This window comes from Astatotilapia calliptera, chromosome 12, assembly GCF_900246225.1.
Source record: "Astatotilapia calliptera chromosome 12, fAstCal1.2, whole genome shotgun sequence".
Taxonomy (NCBI): domain Eukaryota; kingdom Metazoa; phylum Chordata; class Actinopteri; order Cichliformes; family Cichlidae; genus Astatotilapia; species Astatotilapia calliptera.
Window position 1 is genome coordinate 21390345 of NC_039313.1, and position 21285 is coordinate 21411629.

The following is a 21285-nucleotide window of genomic DNA, read 5'->3' on the forward strand; positions in this document are numbered from 1 at the left end:
TTTGTTTGGCTGTGCAACAAAAATTGAATATGTAAGCTTCAACCCGGTACACCACAATTGTGCAGTCTTTCTGTGACCGATGTGTCACCAGGAGGGAGAATGAGATTTGAACAAAGCAGTCTTTCACTCATTTTTTTTTTTTTTTTTTTTTTTTGAGAAAAAAACCCATTCAAAAATCGCTGTGTCGTTAAGTGCTTAGTTTTTTGTGTTCTGGTAACTCTGGTTTCACTTAGCATTTTGGGATTTCTGGTTTATGATATTTCCTCAGCTTTCGGGCAGTTACACTGTCCTCTTCTTCAACTGTGTTGCTGAGCAGCGTAGTATGCTAGATGACCGTATGCTAGTTATACAGCTGTGAAAAATGCTGCCACAAAGTAATGGAGAGAAAAGGGAATGCGGGGAGATGCACTGCTTTTTACATAGGCATCTTAAAAGATTTTGTCTATTCGCTCCATATATTCAGGTCTATTTCCATTGAGGATCCCACTCTTTTAAAGCCACTTTCATAATGATATGATAAAATCATAGCTAACATAAATCTGCTAAGTCAGCTGTGTGTCAGTTTACATCATGTGAAGATGTCTAGTAAGTCTGTTCCCTAAATGAGTTTGTGTCTGTGCATTTTTGTGTGTCTGCCTTCAGAATATGCATAAACACAGAACATGTGTATGAAAATGTGTGTTTTTCACATCAAAAACGACTGACAATGGAACCTTGAGTAGGCCCATGATTCAGTATCCTGCCCATTCCCCATGGTTCCTGACCTGGGGGAAGGATCTGTCTGGGTTTTGGCAGGCTCTATAACCACTGCCCTCCCTCACTGCATTTATCACCACTTCATCTCAAATAGGAAAATAGGGGCACTGATTTATTTATTTTTTATTTTTTTGTGGGGCAGAGGGTTACAGCTATTTCTCCAAATTTCTTTTTAAGTCAGGCCCTTCCAGGCCCACTGATGGCAGCTGCCTATTCTGCTGTTCACTGGGGGCATGCCCTGGTTTCATGTGTGCTGTTGTGGCGGGAGTAAAAGAGAGAGAGGGAGAAAGTGGAAAAGGAAGATGGAGGAGGGGAATAGAAACACTCCCACTGTGCCAGCGTGCCCCAACCTCAGCCAGGGTGACACACTTACCAGCCAGCATTCTGTCACCTTGCCGTGACACTGCAGGAAAGCCACGCTCTGCCTCTGAATGGGGGCACTGGGTGCAGAGGGAACCTGTCGAAGAAGCCTCCTAAATCACGCTGCTGGGGAGACGGATGTTAATGTGCTGTCTCGATGTCTTAAAGTACAAAGTTAGAGCCACAGACTCTTGCTGAGAGAGGCTACAAGACAGCGGCTCCCTCATATCCTTTGTTTACACAGCCAGTGGAGTGGGACTACTTTACCTGGACCCACTGAGTTCACTCACACAAATCCTTCAATATGTACAAGTGAACATAAGGAGCTTAGCCCAGAGAAGGCAATTCAGTCTGCTTCCCCAGCCATCCTCTAGAAATGACAAATTAGAGATGTTAAACAGCCTGGTGTGGGTATTACAACTAAAGAAGCATTTTCGGGAGAGTTATGTACAAAGAGTTATTACTACAAGCAGCAATGCTATAAGCTCAGGCTTAGGCTTAAGTTCAAGTATTAACTACATCTAATATTCTGAAGTAGCATTGATAACATACAAATCATACACTGGTTGCCATCCCTTAAAATATATATTTATATAATTCCTAGACTTAATTTCGACATGTATGTGGCTCTAAATACTGACTGCGTCAAACATATCTGTCCTCACCCCACCGTATTCCTCCCCCGCCCCAAAGTCAGTCCTCCTTTCTTATAGCTGGTACCCAAATAACACAGAGGCTCAGTGAGAGCCATGTTTAAGCTAATACACAGCATTTTCATGGAGTGGGTGTAACTGACACCAATCCCAGTGGGGCAATTACAGGAAATTAATTACCAGCCATTCCTGTATTAATGGTTTATTCCAAAATAAAGCAAGCTAATTTATTTATTTTGACACAGAAAATTGTTTCAATGAGGATTATAAAAAGTTATTTGCTAAACAAAATGGAAGGGAGGAAGGCGAAATGAAGCAAGGGTTAAAAAAAGAAAATGTGAAAAATCCTGCAAAATGCAGTAATTAGTGGATAATAATGCCACTGCTAGCAGTGCGCTTCCCCAATATGACTGTAGGTATTTGACTGAGAATTAAGAACCATTTCCCAGTGTCTGCTCTTCCCTGCCTGTATTGTACGCTGCACCGGAATCTCACACCTCCAGCAAAGAAGCAAAATCTCTGCAGAGCGAGGATGATGAGGAGGGGCGACGTCCTGTGAACCTGGGGCCTGAGGGTGAGAAGAGAAAATGGGTAGGTTGTCAGGGAGTAAAAGAGCAGGAGTGGGGGAGACATAGAGTGACAATGCAAGATGAGTTAGGGAGTGAAGTGGGGTGGTGGGAAGTAAGCAGGAGTGAGACAGAGAAAAAGAGAGAAAGCACTCTGACAGCCTGAGAAACCTTGAGGTGCCATCTGGCGTGTGGGGGCCAAAGGAAAGGGCTCACTGACCCTTGACCCAGATCCCCCTTTTAGCAAACATCCCAGTGCTGCAGATTTATAGTCTGCTGAGGAACAATATCTGTCAAAGACCTGAGGTGAAGGCTGGCAGTGTCCGATTATCTCCAGGTGACTAGAAACGATTGGAAATACGAATGCTCAGGATGTGGTGGTGCACTTGTGAGTTTGACCTCAGCAGCAGTTCAGACAACACAGAGCAAGAAAGTAGAATGTAAACTGGAATTTTTCTTTTGCTTTTTCTGTTGTTTTTTTGTGTTTCTGGCTTGTTCCTGTTTAAGAACTGAAGGAATACCAAGAAAAGGAGGGGACATTTACCTGACAGCAGTGAGGGGCTGTGATTTTACAATATCTCACAGAATAAAAGAGTAGTATGTGATATTAGTATGAAAATCAGTCTGCCCTCAGCTGATTAGTTTGTCTGAATATGCTTGGGCTCTGTTTTTGTTTTCAAAACTATTTGGTTTCCACTCCGCTCAGCAGGAACGCCACAACAATAACAATAACTGCTCGGGGTCCAATGTAACAAGGATCAATACTGCCTGCAGAGATTGTTAGGACGCCCCAAGGCAAAGCAGCCCCCACAATCGCAAATGCACATGCATACACACATAGAAGCCTACACATGAACATGAGCCCCTTTACTCAACCGCAGAGAACCAAAAGCTACCTTAGAACAAAAGATTAAGAAGAATACTCATGTGGCAGCCAGCTGTCATTCACCATCACATTTGATTTGTGCAACGGTATCCAATAAATCTGGTCGCTGGCTTTCCTTTCTTTCTTTTTATTGCCCACACAGACTCTTTTGCCCTTTTTTGCATTTTAAGGAGGGGTGGGTAAGTCTTTACATGGGCTCAAACCTGAATAGATCTTTGTCGTGCTCATTTTTCCTGGTTCTGACTCTACCCAATGCATCCCACAAGTGGCAAAGTCCCTCTCAACCTCAGATGCAGGCAGGCTGTTTAGTAGCTAGTTAGCATTCAGAGCAGCTATGCTAACACCCAGCAGACAAGTATGCCATGGGGGGCCGGTAAAAGGACTTGATTTCTTAGATATGCTCTATTAGTGTGGCTTGAAATAATCTACTGAGTGATGATTTTTTGTGGCTCACATTATAACTAAAAAGTTAAATGATGTGATGTAAATGGCATATTTTTACATTTTTGTTGACAGTGTGATTATTTTATTACTCAGTGCAGCTCTGTGTGTTAAGTGAATGACTCCTAAATGCAAAGAATTTCAACGTTTATCTAAAACAACAGTCCAGACTGTCTCGCTTGTCCACGGTTTTTCTGCCTCTCCTTTGTGCAGTGTGCTGACATCATAAATGGTAATGTCTGCTGGCTAGCAAGGCATTTCTTAGCTGGTGGCCCGGAATTCCTGATATTTGCTATCGAGAAGCAGCAGGATCAGTAATGCTAACTATGTGGATCATTCTTAGAAGACTCGGCAACAGCCGTCATGCCCTCATAATAATGCTGTGCATTTCAGCAGTATGTCTCAATTGAGAGCTGCAACAACCCAATGCTTTCATTGTTCTTGTCTTCTTTTGTGATGCAGTCAGGAAAAAAAAATTTCATTTCTTTTCTAATGGCATGAAAAGATTTCATTGAAGTGCAGATTGAGAGTGTACCGCTGTGGCTTGTGGAGCCAGGCCAAAAATACAGTGCCCGCGAAAATGCCCTGGCTCTGCAGTATCATTCCAGAAGCAAACTGGTGTTCTTCACTGAAGCTGAGCAGCGTCATAGCAACCCAGTGCAATGCATAAAAGATGACCTCAGAGGCACTGGCTTGACATGCACTTCCACAACAAGACACAAGATGGGCTGGTTTCAAACTTACAAAGGTCAAACGAGGCCAAGCATCAAAGTGATAGTTTGTGCTATGATATATTTGTAACATGAAAATGTGCATTTATTAAAACGATGTATCTGCAGACTGGATCACATTTGCAAGAAATCTAAAATCTTTTCTCATTTTCCCTGCGTGTCTTTGTCAATGCTTGCATTGTAGCGCACAGGGACTGTCAGTCTGCCTAATTGCAATCTACTGTGTGTATATAAAAGTGCCTGAGATAATAAAGAATGCTTGGATTTCCTAACTCTTATTTGGAGCCCAGGCAATTGTCTGCCAGTCCATGACCTCATATATCTTATTTCTCACTCTTTCTATGTGAGATGGACTGCTCTTTAAACTTACTTAAATATATATAATTTTTCCAAGTGCGGTAGTATTTTTCATGGAGCTTATTTTGCAGGTGAAGTTGTTGTGGGCTGTAACGGTAAGTAGAGCGGGCAGGTCTTCATTGCCAAAGTGCTTGGTAGTAATGGTGAAAATTGGCTGATGTGTTTGAGATCTAGCACTAGTCCAAGTGGAGAGACTGTTTCAAAATGACACATAAATGGAATTTCCTTCCTCCTGCTCACCGTGCTGCACATCCTAACCTCTACCATGTAAAGAAAAGAGAGAAATGTGTGTCACCAAATAAATTCAGAGAGAAAAGAAGGCAAGCTGGTGGGTTTGTGTGCGTATTCACGGGAAAATGTGTTTACAGTATGTATGGTAGATGTGTGTTATCAGTGTGAGACGACAATCCAGCAAGAATGAGATGGGTGAAAGAAAAAGCAATTGTCCTGTAGGGCTCAGACACTCATGAAATTAATCTATTATCTTCCTGTGCAGCTGCCATGTACTATACAAGGTGCTTGACAATTCCCTGTGCCATTGCAACTCCGTGACATTTGCCCATTCACTAAGCTCGCTGACACCAACAGGATCTGGCCTTGCCGCCAAATTAAGGCAACGAGTGGGGAAATGAGAGCGGTGGCATCGGCCAGGAAGAGCCAGAGAGGCGGGATAGATTACCCCTTGTGTTTGAAGACCTGACCTAAGCACCTTGCCCAGGGGCTTTTTATCAGCTGGAGCTGAAAAACACCTTCAGGAGGGATACGACGATATAACCACAGCCAGTTGTAATGGTGTGACAAGGCTGTGCTGTCCTTGCACAAGTCTTCACTGCCCTCCCTCCTCCCTTCACTACTATCCCCTACCCTTCTTCCTCCCTCTCTACCAGACTGAGTCCTCTATCTAAAACTCCGTCCAGTTGGGAATGGGCAGACTTTAAATGCCTGTCGCCCAGTGTCACAGAAGTAGCTGCACACGGGGTGTCCAGTGTGACAACACAGTCTGGGTCCTGTCAAGGGCAAAATGAATTTGTTGGAGGAAGGAATGTGGAGGGGGAGAGAGAGAGCAGAGAGGGGATATATTATGGCAAATGATGAATAACCTGAAGGTGCACAGATACTCCGCAAAAGCGATGAAAAGAGGCGAGACGAGATGGGAGGAAGGAAAAGAAGAGCGGTAAAGAGGGGTCTAGCCCGGCTGTAGCTAGCTCAGGCTTACGGATAGCAGCTGTCAAAGGAGCAAAGTTTTATTTATTTAATGTTGGTCTGCTTAAAGAGACAGGTGAAGGTCAGGTTATGTGTCTGCTCCCCAGCTTTGTTGTGTGAGCTGGATCAATTTATGAAATATGTCTGTTAACAATGCTGCCGATGTAATCTCTCTCACCTCCTTATGCACTCTTTCACACTCCAGTCTCCTTTTCTACTATTAGACTCCTGCTCTTGCCACTACAGCTAAGGTAACCTCATCACTATAACCACTGCTGCTGCAATTTTATGATTTAGAGGTCAGAGTATTGTTTCTTTGAAGAGGTAACTGGGAGGGTCTGACAGCTGTGACGACAGTATCAGTGTGGTCAAATGTTATATATTTCCAGGAAATGGTTATTTATTGTTTAATAGCCCAAGGATAGCTGGTCTTTTGTAAATCAATTGAAAGTTGTGTATTATATTTCAATTCCACATCACCGCTTATCCATTATCTACAGTCTGGACTCCTGTACTGCCACATGTACTGTGATTAACTACCACTTTTTAAAGTAATGTACTTCTGTTTATACAGTGCTGTATATTGTATTTATACGATACGCATAACGTGCAATTATAATTTATGTCTGTTGTTGGGTGTTTGCTTTTAGTCTAACAGGCCAAGTGCTTTAAGAGCCAGTTTTACATAAAGTAATGAACAAAGCAGGAGTTTAAAGGTACACTGCAAAAAATATCCAAATATTTGAAATATTGGGAAATAAATGCTTAATTTGAGAAGTAATTTTCTTTCTTAATTTGAGTGAAAACCTAAAGTGAAAACTTAGTGGCTAAACCAGAAGATTTCTTAATTATGTGACAGATCATTTAACAAAGTAGTTGTTCTCTTACACCAATACCAGCATAGCAATATTACCAAAAGAAAATAGTCACTGGCGATTGCATTTTTCAACATAAGGAATATACATATATATATATATATATATATATATATATATATATATATATATATATATATATATATATATATATATATATATATATATGTATAAGTATATGTATATATAAAAAAAAAAACACCCAGCACGCCCCTGCGGGCGGTTTATCCTTCAAGCTCGGGTCCTCTACCAGAGGCCTGGGAGCTTGAGGGTCCTGCGCAGTATCTTAGCTGTTCCCAGGACTGCGCTCTTCTGGACAGAGATCTCCGATGTTATTCCCTGGATCTGCTGGAGCCACTCGCCTAGCTTGGGAGTCACCGCACCTAGTGCTCCGATTACCACGGGGACCACCGTTACCTTCACCCTCCACATCCTCTCGAGCTCTTCTCTGAGCCCTTGGTATTTCTCCAGCTTCTCGTGTTCCTTCTTCCTGATATTGCTGTCATTCGGAACCGCTACATCGATCACTACGGCCGTCTTCTTCTGTTTGTCTACCACCACTATGTCCGGTTGGTTAGCCAACACCATTTTGTCCGTCTGTATCTGGAAGTCCCACAGGATCTTAGCTCGGTCATTCTCCACCACCCTTGGGGGCATCTCCCATTTTGACCTCGGGACTTCTAGGTTATACTCGGCACAGATGTTCCTGTACACTATGCCGGCCACTTGGTTATGGCGTTCCATGTATGCCTTGCCTGCTAGCATCTTGCACCCTGCTGTTATGTGCTGGATTGTCTCTGGGGCATCTTTACACAGCCTGCACCTGGGGTCTTGCCTGGTGTGATAGACCCCAGCCTCTATGGATCTTGTACTCAGAGCTTGTTCTTGTGCTGCCATGATTAGTGCCTCTGTGCTGTCTTTCAGTCCAGCTTTGTCCAGCCACTGGTAGGATTTCTGGATATCAGCCACCTCCTCTATCTGCCGGTGGTACATACCGTGCAGGGGCCTGTCCTTCCATGATGGTTCCTCGTCTCCCTCCTCTTTCTTGGGTTTCTGCTGCCTGAGGTATTCACTGAGCACTCGGTCAGTTGGGGCTATCTTCCCAATGTATTCTTGGATGTTCCTTGTCTCATCCTGGACTGTGGTGCTGACACTCACCAGTCCCCGGCCCCCTTCCTTCCGCTTAGCGTACAGCCTCAGGGTGCTGGACTTGGGGTGAAACCCTCCATGCATGGTCAGGAGCTTTCTTGTCTTTATGTCAGTGGCTTCTATCTCCTCCTTTGGCCAGCCTATTACCCCAGCAGGGTACCTGATCACGGGCAGGGCGTATGTGTTGATGGCCCGGATCTTGTTCTTACCATTCAGCTGACTCCTCAGGACTTGCCTGACCCTCTGCAGGTACTTGGTGGTTGCAGCCTTTCTAGCGGCCTCTTCATGGTTCCCATTTGCCTGCGGGATCCCCAGGTACTTGTAACTGTCCTCTATGTCTGCAATGTTGCCTTCTGGTAGTTCAATCCCCTCAGTTCTGACCATCCGACTACACTTCTCCAGTCCGAACGACATTCCAATGTCATTGCTGTATAGCCTGGTAGTGTGGATCAGTGAATCGATGTCTCGTTCACTCTTGGCATACAGCTTGATGTCATCCATGTACAGGAGGTGGCTGACAACTGCTCCGTTCCGTAGTCGGTATCCGTAGCCAGTCTTGTTAATGATCTCACTGAGGGGGTTCAGGCCTATGCAGAACAGCAGTGGGGACAGAGCATCTCCTTGGTAGATCCCGCACTTGATGGTAACTTGTGCTATGGGCTTGGAGTTGGCCTCTAGTGTTGTACGCCACATCCCCATTGAGTTCCTGATGAAGGCTCTTAGGGTCCCATTGATCTTGTACAATTCTAGGCATTCCAGTATCCAGCTGTGGGGCATTGAGTCATAGGCCTTCTTGTAATCAATCCAGGCAGTGCACAGGTTGGTCAGTCTGGTCTTGCAGTCTCGGCTGATTGTTCTGTCTACCAGTAGCTGGTGTTTTGCACCTCTGGTATTCTTGCCAATTCCTTTCTGTGTCCCGCTCATGTATTGACCCATGTGCCTGTTCATCTTAGCCGATATGATGCCTGACAGGAGCTTCCATGTAGTACTGAGGCAGGTTATTGGTCGGTAGTTGGAGGGGACCGGTCCCTTCTTGGGGTCCTTGGGGATCAGGACCGTCCGGCCTTCAGTTAGCCATTCCGGGTGTCTCTTGTTAACTAGCAGCTGGTTCATTTGTGCTGCCAGACGCTCGTGGAGTGCAGTCAGCTTCTTCAGCCAGTAGGCGTGAACCATGTCGGGCCCTGGTGCTGTCCAACTCTTCATACTGGAGACCCTTTCTTGGATATCTGCCACTGTGATGGTTACTGGACCCTGTTCAGGGAGGTCGCTGTGGTCAGCCCTCAGATCCACTAGCCACTGAGCATTGCCGTTATGGGTTGCATCCTTCTCCCATATGCTCTTCCAGTATTGCTCCGTCTCCAGCCTTGGTGGTGCTGTTCTCTTATTGTTCCCTTGCCACTGAGAGTACACCTTTGCTGGTTCTGTGGAGAACAGCTGGTTTATTCTCCTGCCTTCTATCTCTCTGGTGTACCATCTGGGGCTCGACGCAAGATCTCATCCCGTGGGGTCAAAATGATCATGAGAACGGTGAGCAAAGATCCCAGAACCACACGGGGGGACCTGGTGAATGACCTGCAGAGAGCTGGGACCAAAGTAACAAAGGTCACCATCAGTAACACACTACAACGGCAGGGAATCAAATCCCGCAGTGCCAGACGTGTTCCGCTGCTGAAGCCAGTGCATGTCCAGGCCCGCCTGAAGTTTGCCAGAGAGCACATGGATGATACAGCAGAGGATTGGGAGAATGTCATGTGGTCAGATGAAACCAAAGTAGAACTTTTTGGTATAAACTCAACTCGTCGTGTTTGGAGGAATAAGAATACTGAGTTGCATCCCAAGAACACCATACCTACTGTGAAGCATGGGGGTGGAAACATCATGCTATGGGGCTGTTTTTCTGCCAAGGGGACAGGACGACTGATCCGTGTTAAGGACAGAATGAATGGGGCCATGTATCGTGAGATTTTGAGCCAAAACCTCCTTCCATCAGTGAGAACTTTGAAGATGAAACGAGGCTGGGTCTTCCAACATGACAATGATCCAAAACACACCGCCCGGGCAACAAAGGAGTGGCTCCGTAAGAAGCATTTGAAAGTCCTGGAGTGGCCTAGCCAGTCTCCAGACCTCAACCCCATAGAAAATCTGTGGCGGGAGTTGAAAGTCCGTGTTGCTCGGCGACAGCCCCAAAACATCACTGCTCTCGAGAAGATCTGCATGGAGGAATGGGCCAAAATACCAGCTACTGTGTGTGCAAACCTGGTAAAGACCTATAGTAAACGTTTGACCTCTGTTATTGCCAACAAAGGTTATGTTACAAAGTATTGAGTTGTATTTTTGTTATTGACCAAATACTTATTTTCCACCCTGATTTACGAATAAATTCTTTACAAATCCTACCATGTGGATTCATGGATTTTTTTTTCACATTCTGTCTCTCACAGTTGAAGTGTACCTCTGGTGCAAATTACTGACCTCTGTCATCATTTTAAGTGGGGGAACTTGCACAATCGGTGGCTGACTAAATACTTTTTTGCCCCACTGTATATCATCTTTTAAATCTGCCCCAAAAAGTCATTATCATTATTAAATAACCATTCAGTTTAGAAATGTTGGCAGCAGTGTTGTGTACTTAGCGCATCCCATAGATATGTGTTTGTGGTGGTTGTGCTTGGTGCTCAGTTTAATCTCATTCTGACTCTCTGGCATGCCACGCAGACTGTGGCCTGGATCACTGCTTCACGACCAGGCCCCGCGGTCCTTTGCTTAGCCGGCAGACCAGAGCAGAATCATTCACAGTTCGTTACAAACCCCAAAGCGTGTCTGATCACTCTGAAGATAGCATATTCTTTTGAGTGGCTCTCCTTCTTCTACCTCCTGAAAAAAGAGTGAAAGAGGGTAACAATGTGGGTTTTTTAGGGATATATCTTTTTGGAAAGTGGTTGCACATCTGAGTTTAATACGGTGTTTTGTTGGTGGAGATGGGTCACACCATTCGTCTTCCCTTAAGTGAAGGTATTCCTGGGGGTAGGAAAACAGGCTGACAGGGTTGTGACTAAACAGTGTGAACGACAGCAAACCAAGGGAAAAAGCAGAAAGACCAGTTTGTTTTGGATAGCTGCAGGCTGGACAATTTATAGACAGAGAGCCGGAACGTCTAACCCCCCCCCCAAATTCAAGATTAAGAAGTAAAATGATTCCAAAATGACCACATATTACAGAGTAAAGATGAATTTGATGGAAAGTGTATATGACATGGGTACTTAGCGGTAGGCAAAGGAAACCGAATGAGGAGAAGAGATCGGGCCACATAAGGTCCAACTGTTACATTTTGTGAGTGATGTAAATAAGAGCTTTGGAGATTCCGAACCCAAGAGCCATGACCATGTAATTATCACAACTTAGGGATCAATATCCGCTCATTTGCAGAACAAAGCTGCAATCTAACCATCAGTCCTCTTTGCTCCCTTTCTTGCATGTGTCTAAGTGACTTTGACAACTAAACTGCATGTGTGCCCAGTTTTTAAAATAGCTTGTCTTTCTTTCATGTGGCAGCATATTGAGCGCTCCCATGCACACATAATTTTTATGAAATACGTTAGTGTCGAGCATGTGCTCCTTGGCCCTGAATATCAAGAAACTGACACTGATAGAGAATTTATTTGATCCACACAGTCGTATCCCTCCACCCTTATTCAAACTGTGGATTCATCTAAATTCTATGGAATCTACAGCAACACATTTCTCTTTTTCTCTTTCTCTCTTTACGCCCTCAGAGTTCAGAAGCTTGTAGGTCTTTAATTATGTATAATATTCTTTTGCCCTGTTTTATGGAAACTCCAGACTGGATTCGCTCAAGTCATCGACTTGAAAGTTTGAAAACCTCCAGTGACAAGAATATTAATGTGCCAGCAGTGTCATATCTGTTTCAGCTCATGCATATTCAATGTCCCCCCAGCTCTCCAAGATTTATGTCAGACTTTGCCAGAGTGTAGTTTTCCACCATTGGAGATAATAGCATGCTAAATTGATGTTATCGGGGGCAGGTTTTTTTTTCTTTTTTTTTCGTCTCTACTCTTCTCCAGGTCGGGGGGTTGTGGAGGGGAGCGAGGAGCAACCCACTTGTCTGGCTGCTATTCAGTCTGTTGGCAGCTTTAATGCTCACCTCAACCCACCGGCCTGTTCTGTAGTAGTAGCAGACTGAAAACCTCTGTCATGGGTGGAGAGGAGAGCATATTTTGGAAGGAGATTAGGGGCGATCCTGTGGATTATCTTTTAATTAAGGACGGTTGAGTTGTGCCCACTCTGGTGGAGCAAACGCCCAGCTGCTAATGAAGTTTAAACAGACATACTTTATTTAATTACCGCTAATCGCTGGGGCCCAAAGTCCAGCCCTCTTTGATCTGCCTGTCGCACTGTAATCTTCCTGGCAGATACCATCTCCCGTTCTACCCGGATCCCTTTTAGAAGTTGCTACAGGAAGTCCAAGATTAACCATGGGTTAATTGAGACAGCCAGGGTGGAAGTGTGTGTGTGTGTGTGTGTGTGTGTGTGTGCGCGCGCACGTGTGCGTGTGTGTGACAGAGAGAGAGGACAAGAGATGGAGAGTAGGAGGGAGGATGGGAGGTAAGTTGACTGATGTGTTTGTGGCTTTAGAAGTCATCCTGTTTTGTCTCTCTCTCTCTCTCTCTCCAGGATGTTTTGGTCACATGCTGCTTGACTGGTTGCCATTATGGTTTACCAGGGGGACCCAGAGTACAACTGACGTCTTTTTGGAAGATTTCTGAGCACTGTTTAGTGTCCTTTTATCAGCTTGTAATGTCTAGTGAACTATTCACAATTCCATATTTTTCATATCTGGGACTTTCTAAAATTTCTGTTGAGTTAGTCAAGCAAACATTCAAGCCTTTCTCTGATGGATGTTCTTTGTGCGTACCAGACATCTCACAGTGCGTCCTTCCACCCCTCCACATTCCCATACACCTTTACATCACTGATCCAGCTGTTGTTTCCTTCAGTGGTGTTTATTGAACATATCAGCGTAAACGGATGGTGAGAAACCTCGCTGTAAGGAACGGAAAGGTCAGCAGAGGCAGCAGAGAGTACGGTGGAGGGGTTTGTGTGACACTGGGTGTGTGAGAGAGGAGAGGAAAGAGAGGAGGGGGTGTCTTTATCTGACCTGGGGGAGCTATGGGCTTCCTGTTAATTGGGTTAGTGTAGCGACCAGGGGCAAACCGTGTGACTGGAGAAAAATACTGTGAGAAAAACCCTAAGAGGCATTTTTGTCTCAGCTGAGACATATGGCAGAGGAGCTGTGAGCACACTGAGTCTTCATCTGGAGGTGTGAGAAAGAGCAGAGAGAAAGAGGGAGATGCATGTTTCCCCAAATTAATGCGGTATCCCCAAATCGAGTTTAGAAGAGCCAGCGGACACACTTGCTGTGGTAAACTGATCTCCCTATCCGTAGCTCTATCTAACATATGCACACACGCACACACACATATACATATACACAAACTCAAAATCCTTTGTCTTTCTAACTCTCACACCCTCCCCAAAATCTCCTCACCCTTTCAGTATGTTTCTATTTCTTTACTTTACCCCTTTGCACTCGCCTGCCTGTTCCCATCCTCCACAGCTGAAAGATTGCCAATAAATGAGTGATTTATATTCCGATAAGAGATGTTAACTAAACCGCTGCTTGCATATTCATACCTGAAGCTGTTGATTAATGCCGGCTTCACCATAACAGAAAATGTGTATTGTTTTTCTTTCTTTTTTTCTTCTTTTTTTCATTGTAACATGAACCATAGAGTCAGTAAAGGCTGGTCTGTGCCTCACAAAGAGATTTACTGCTTTAATTATCCAAAGTAAAATGGCTAAAAATATTCATAGCCCTGCTTAAAACATGGTTGATGGAATTATGCATTGCATTTTGTGAATAATTGAATCTTTTCTTCAGATTGTGACAGAATAGCTAATTTATTAATAGACGTACACAAAGTCGAGTCAAAGCCTGTGTCGGTCCTGCGGGTAGAACTGCTTTCAAGAGAATGAACCCTTGTTAAATAAGTTACAGAACACAGTCCTGAGCAGACGCCTCAGTTGCAAACAAACCCAAAAGACAGAAAGGGAAGGGAGAGAGAAAGACAGAAAACGCGAGGAGCTTCGCAGACACCGGGTGTTAAACACAGTGACGTCTCAGAGGCCCTTCGGTAGAAGAAATGAAATATTAAATGCTTTCGTGTTTATTAACGGGATGAAACAAAGGGCTGCTTCCCTTTGACTTGTGCACATTGACACTTGGCACAGAACAAACAAAATCAAATATGGTATTGATCCATAATGGATGAAAAAGCCATCCATGAATGAGTGGCATTATTTAAGAATTAGGAAAGGGAAGAAACAGAGAGCAGGGAGACACACTGTTTGGAAACATCAACATTTTGTCAGCTGCCTGACTAATACACAAGTCTGGTTTATTACACATAAGTGTTATAGATGAATTTCATGTCATGACCAAAAATATATTATCGGGCACTATATTTTATTAAGCATTTAAAATGCTTCCACTACATCATATTTCATGCATTTATTTTTATTTTTGAATGCAAATGCACTTGATTTGTAATGGGCAACAGTTTTGAGTGAGTCAGTGCAATGCATCATGTAACATTGGTGACAGTGGTTGATGCAAGCCACTTTGCATTTCTTCCGTAGTAAAGCAGGCCCTGGGGTGACATTTAATGTTGTTAGCAGTTTAACCCCAAGTCCCTCTTCTTGAGGCCCTGTCATGTCCGAGTGGCACCCCAAATAAGCACTTTTGACATGGGGGGGCTGCAGGCCTGTGGCCCCTGCTTTTGTTGACAGTTCCTAACAAAGGGTCCCCTCTTCTATTGATTGCCCTTTGCTGTTATGCAAATTCAGAAGTCTTACTGCTGCACAACCATGGATGGAAGGTACAGGGTTTACAGTAGATAAAAAGTATCTTTTTTTCTTTAGCAAGGCATCTGTGTTGTGTCATAGAAGTTAAACACTGTATCCCTGCAGTTGTTTAATCTCCCCAGAACAAAATAATACAGCTTAAAAGCATACACGGAGATAAATTTACAAGTGCACGGCCACAACTACATGGAGCAATGTGCATACCTAAACACAGACAGAAACAAGCAGCACTATTCACTACCTATGATCTCTCACTCACCCACATATTTAGTCTCACTAGCACACATTTGACACGCAGCTGAAAATCCCCTATAGCCTATTCCTTCTGGTTGTGATTCAAATTCTGTCCTAATGCCTTCTCCAGCTGTGTGTTTGTGTGTCCCTGGGGAGTTCAGGCATAGCTGCTGTTGTGACCTGATAGCATCTGGGAGTAACTGATGGTTTTGCCCACATGCTTCTGAGCTTCAGGACCCCTCGGCCGTCCTTGCAAAGCCAGTTTCCCTTGGACCCTTTCAACACCTCCTCGACACCCGCTTAATACAAATTCCACCAGTGAAAATCCAAACATTCTGGGTTTTTTATTGAAAATGTGCCTGTAGAATGATTTCTCATTATCTTTGAAGTGGAATCCCTTGTCACAGTGAAACATAGAGTGAAAAGGTGAACCTAAAAGGCCACTTTACATGTTTCATTTCGATCATTCCTCATCAAGCTGCATGGTTGTAACCGGAATGAATTTCCCCCTTAAAGAAACTTTTTGCTTTTAGTTGAGTTTTGTTTTTAGCAGTGAGTTGAAGAATACATATCAGCTAGTTTGACAAATTCTTAGTTGGAAATAATTATATAATTATATAAAGCACATGGCAGGGGAGTGAGATAAAACACCAGAATGGATGATTTTGCCTGTGAGTTATTTCATGACTGCCTTGACCTCAAAACTCAAGGTTATCAAGGCATCAGAGCAGCCTGTTCTAGGATTCCAAAACACGACAAAAAGTTGTTTATCCAAGGCTGATGAGGTGGTGATGAGTTTTTTCTTCCCTCCAAATTCGCTGAACTTTTCCATATTGTTACATAAATTGCTCGCAGAGTTGCAGTGAGGGTGAGAACGTTTTTATGTTTAGGAGTGTTTAATTGCACTGAGATGTGATAGCGGCCCTCGTGTATAGGCAAATCACGTCATCCTGTAACACTGAAGTTATATTATTTAACCCCCCGGGATCATATCCCTGGACCAGTGTGTATGAAGTGCATTTTTATCATCCCTCTCACATTTCACATGGAACTGTATGCAAGTATGTTTGTTTTCATGTCAACTTTTAAAGTGAAACAGAGGCAAAAAAAAAGGAGTAAAAAGTACGTGATGGCCGATGAAGGGATGCATATGACCCTCTCCGTAGGAGGAAAAATAAACAAAAAAAAGGAATGAAAAGGAGGAGGAAGAACGGAGGAGGCGGAGGAATAATAAAAACAGAAAAGAAGTGTTTCCATGCTTTCTCCAGCTGTTTTCCCATGGAAAGACACCGGTTATCCTACACAGCTTGTTACAATAGAGCAAACAAGCCTGGTGGGATCTGGAATTGACAACTTGTGTCTGCTTAGTTACACTAGTTAATGACCCTAATTATCTTCCTCCTCGCTGTGAACAGTCAATAAACAATTAGTGTGGCATATGGACCCCCTAAACTCTGTGTTTTCTATCTCCAAGACAATGGGGTGTCCTTCTCTGGCAGTGGTAAAGTGTCACTACAGGCTGATTAAAGTACATGGGAAACAGTAATCAATGGCTTATCCTAAGACCCTAAACATTATCCTTTCCTACTAGGTTTTGCCTCTCAGCTTCAAAAGCACTGACAAATGGAGCAACTTCATGCATATTGTCCATCCATATATCTTTTACCTTCTACTTCCTTAGATAATTTGTTTAGAAAGAAAGACGACATGGTGCTGATTAATATGTTTGCACTGAGGCCTTTGGGCCTATGGCTAGCTCTATCTGTGTAAGCCCCTTTCAATGACCATCTTCCACATGGCCACATCTCTGTCATATGTTTATGAGCCTTTCAATAGGGCTTTCTCTCATCCATACCAATAGGTAGACCGGAATAGCTTGCTGGAGGGAGGAAGAGACAAACCTTTTGAATATGGATGGAGTTCAGGTGAACTACACCTGAACCCTGTCTGTGATGTCTTTATAGAGAGTGTTTCTGACTTTCCTTTGCTTTTCAGCCACCATCAAAAGTTCAAGAGGCAGTAGTGTTTTGTATTCAGGGAGAAGAGAACCTTTGAAACCTTTGGGATAAAAGCGTTGCACTGTGTCAGTCTGGAAGGTAAAGGAGAAGGAGGGAGAAGGGCTAAGAGGGTGCATGAGAGGGGAGGAAAAGGGTGCACTTTGTTGTGCTGTTTCACAAGGCTAATCTGAAATAAGCACCAACCTTTATGCAGGAGAATGACTGATAAATGTTAACTAGTGTGGGCCAAGTTTTACAGCAGCTGGTGACCTTTAAATCAGGGTTCAAGGTTTTTTTAAGTCTGCTCAGACAAGTGTGTTCATTCTTTGGTAACTGAATATAGGAATTCAAACACATTGTCAAAATTGTGATAGTCGTATTATGTATTTAACACAAAAGTACAGAGACAAAATAACTGTTAACAATTGCTCTAATAGCATTCATCTACTCTTGATAACCTATCTTAGTTTCCATTTGAGTATGACTTCATTCAGCCTGAATTAGTAGCTGATCCTGAAGAAAATCATGCAGCCGTTTTTGGAATAAGGAGGTGCTAAAGTTGCATTTTTCATTGTGATCATTTCCTTGCAGAGCAAGTTCAGACTACATTTGAGTTTTGGAAAGTTTCTGCAGTAATTTTAGATTTCTTAAAAACTGAAAAAAAGCCCAGTAGCACTGTTTTGAATTTTTCCCTTTGGCTAGAGTAGAAGATTTCTGATCTCTTGGTACGAACTGTATCCCTGCTGGCAGAGAGTCTGATGTCTTGTAATGGCCCTCCGTGGATTTGATAAGATTATTGCTTTTCTAAATGTGATGTTTTTCCCCTTACTTTTCTCTTTATATGGATACTGTTTCTGTATTCATGATACAGTATTACAGCTATGTGGCATTAAAAAAAAAAGTTTGGCCTAGAATTGTGTGAAAAAAGTTTGTCATTGCTATGCATGAGGCTGTGAAGAACAGATACCAGATAGGGTTAATCTGATGGACAAGGATACTGGCGACTGATGATGGTGGGAGTAATCAGCATTAGCTTGCAAAGTAATTGCTTAATTTCCTATTAATGCATAATCATTATTATGAGATTCAAATAAAATTGATCTTACCTTGAAATAGTTTCATGCATTTTCACATATAATCAACAACTGCGATGTAAATATATTTGGGCATATGAGTGCAGCGCAAACACAAGTTCATACTCTGGCCTCTTTGATATGAATGCACGTGTGGGGAACAGCTGCAATGATCCATCATCATCTCAAAACAAGACAAAACAGAAGGAGGGTCTTTTTGTGTTTTGATTTGATTTTAAATTGGAGCTTAAGGTAACTGTGTTTGGAGGAACACTGGTTATGTTTCCACTCCTCAACTTTTTTTGTTCTTTCCAATGGGCGTGTTTGAATGTGAAAGAAAAGGCATGATGAAGTGAAACAGTAAACTGATTGAAAAAGTTAATAGAAATTTGGTCTGTAGTTTAAAAAAGAAAAGGGTTAAAAAAAGAAGAGGTAGGCAAAGATAATACTATAAGAAATATCCGAGACATTTGTCTACTGTTGTTGTCAGTAGGCTTAATCATTTGTGTGACCAGGCCTGCTCTTGTTGTACCCTGTAGGCTAGTTTAGCTTAGTCTTTCTCTTCATGCTTGAAGATGATAAAATTTTTCTCTCCTGTTGTGTGTTTTGTATTTGGACCACACAAAATGCATTACAGAGTGTAGATAGTTCTTCCCTGAAGGTGTCCTTAGGGGAGCACAAATTGCCCAACCCTAGTGTAATTTGTGTCTTACCAACAAATACTATAGATTCTATGTGTTTTTTATTTGTAAAAAAACAAACAAAAAAGCTTTGTGTTCATGCTGTCAGTTGTCTTGATGTGGTTTTTCAAGTATGTTTCAGTTTTTGTTTTATGCCCCTTATCCCTGGTGCCAGGGCATCAGGACGAGTCTATAATAAAATGCAACAATTCGCCAATTCATATTAGGTGTAAATTACTCTGAAAGCTTTGGTTCTGGTTGAATACCTGGGAAAATTACTCTTAATTTAAAAGCATGCATGTTTTGGGTTTTTTTTCCTAGGAGAGATAAACCTACGTTCTAACTTTGCAATTACAAATCACAGCGCTAAAAATGTTGCACTTGTGTGTCGCTCTACCAGTGGTTGGCTGCTACTTGAAACATGCCTTTTTTGGTACGCAATTAGGCTGACTCGGTACTTATGCACTAATGGTAAGATGGTCAGCTCAGGGGATTAACTTAGTTGTGTTGGAGGGTTGGTGAAGGGGTCTGCTTGTGAGAAGCCCTATTGTCCTACTGGGTCACTGATCTAGGGGTTCATACCCACTCAAGACCAGGACTTTACCCTCCTTCTCTCTCCACTTCAGCAGGCAACAGAATTGGCTGCATTGTGTGATATGAGGTGGAAAAGAGTCCGCCGCCCCACCCATCCACTTGGGTTTTGGAGTGTGTTTTGAGCAGCGCTCATCACAACACTGGCTGTGCACATGCACACACTCACACACACAAATGCGCAGTGGCGTCCTATCTGCACTCAATAACCAAAGGGAAACTCCAGCTGGGAGAGCCATTGATGCCTCCGTAACAGGCTGATTGTTTCCTATAGGAGAGGGAGGAGTGGGGAGGAGAGAGTGGGCAGTTCTCTAACTCCACCCCAAGGCTTTGAGTGGGGCCTAGCAGGTGTAAACACCCACTGCTTTTTGCTTTATGAGTGGGCAAGAGAAGAAGGACCCCCAGGTAGTCATGGGGCACTGCTCTGAAGGAATTAAGAAATTAAAAGTAAAGTGAAAGCGAGAGGCCCAACAAGAATCACAGGACAAAATGGATATGTGTTAGACTCGGGCCAGGTGTTCTACTGTTATGATACGAGTTGCCTCAGCCATGCTGTGAGAGGCAGATAACCTCTCTATTGACCACAGAGCCCAAGATCACCTTCCATGCTGGGGTGTCTGTAACACAACCAAACTTAAAGCAGCAGCTTAAATGGGGATAAATAATGGCATTTTCTGGCACTGGCAACACTTGTCAGCATAGGAAGGCTTCAGTGATGATTCTAGGGCCCATTCAGATGATGGAAATTCTGTCTCAATGATTCATCTCCATTTACTTAGCTATGAGTATCATATCCCTGCCAGTTGGGAAGGCGATATAGCGCAGGAGCTTAGCTTGTCCCTGAATGGGGCTATGCGAGAAAAGTTAGTATATGTTTGAGATGCTTCTGATGCTTATAATGCATACTCTTTGGGTAACGCTGTTAGGATTATAGAGTAGAAAGAGGCAAATATATAGACCAGCATGCTGTTTATCCGCCGGTTCCACACCCTCCAAACAGAACCCCATTACACAGACCAGTTTGGAGAGGCTTAACACCTGTTTTTTTTCAGCCAATATAAACTCATTCTCTCCCTCCCTCTCACTTACTTTTTGTCTTCCAATGCAAAGAGGATGAAGCCAGGGGAATGAGAAGAGCTCCATTATTGCTGTATTTTCTTTCCAGAAAAATGTTATTTACTAGAAAGATATCATCCTAGCTTTTAATCCTCTTAGTGGTGGATTGCGGTTGTACTTACATCGTCATGCACCTGCTAAACTGCCTTCTCTTAAAGCTGTATAAACACAGCCGCGGGAGCCATTGCTTTCCCAAGCCGAACCCATCAGCTTTTTTTTTTTGTGCTTCTTTTTTCTGAGAGTTACACAGAGGAAGAGAGCTCACAAGAAGTTTAGAGGACATGGTGTTGAGAAGGATGATGCTCATGAGAGCAAGCAGAGACCTCTTCCTGCTACACCAGATGTGGCCAGACCCCACCTGATGCCTCTTCGCTGGTCAGCTTCTTGGTGGAGCCTCAAAACCACTAAACAGAGGAGGGCCTGTGTGTAGGAGTGTTTATACAAGGCCTGTAAGCATCCTCTCATGTCCTCACAGTCTTAAGTTCAGAGGAGCAGCCTTAATGTGGATTACAGAGCACTTAAGGGGTGGGGGGGTAGCTTTGCTTCTTTTGTACCACAGATATTTATATTTTGTTTCCTGTTGACTTGTGATTGTGATTTTAGCTAAAATGCATTAAACACATTTTATTGCAGCACTGGTCTGATGTGTCTTCTGTATAATGATTGTAAAACAAA

The 21285-nt window shown here is 43.4% G+C and overlaps 1 protein-coding gene across 11 annotated transcripts in view; it reads left to right on the forward strand.

The window, feature by feature from the left end:
• LOC113033075 (ultraviolet-B receptor UVR8-like) overlaps positions 1-21285 on the forward strand; it is a 307088-nt gene that overhangs the window by 187569 nt on the left and 98234 nt on the right. The window lies entirely within an intron of this gene.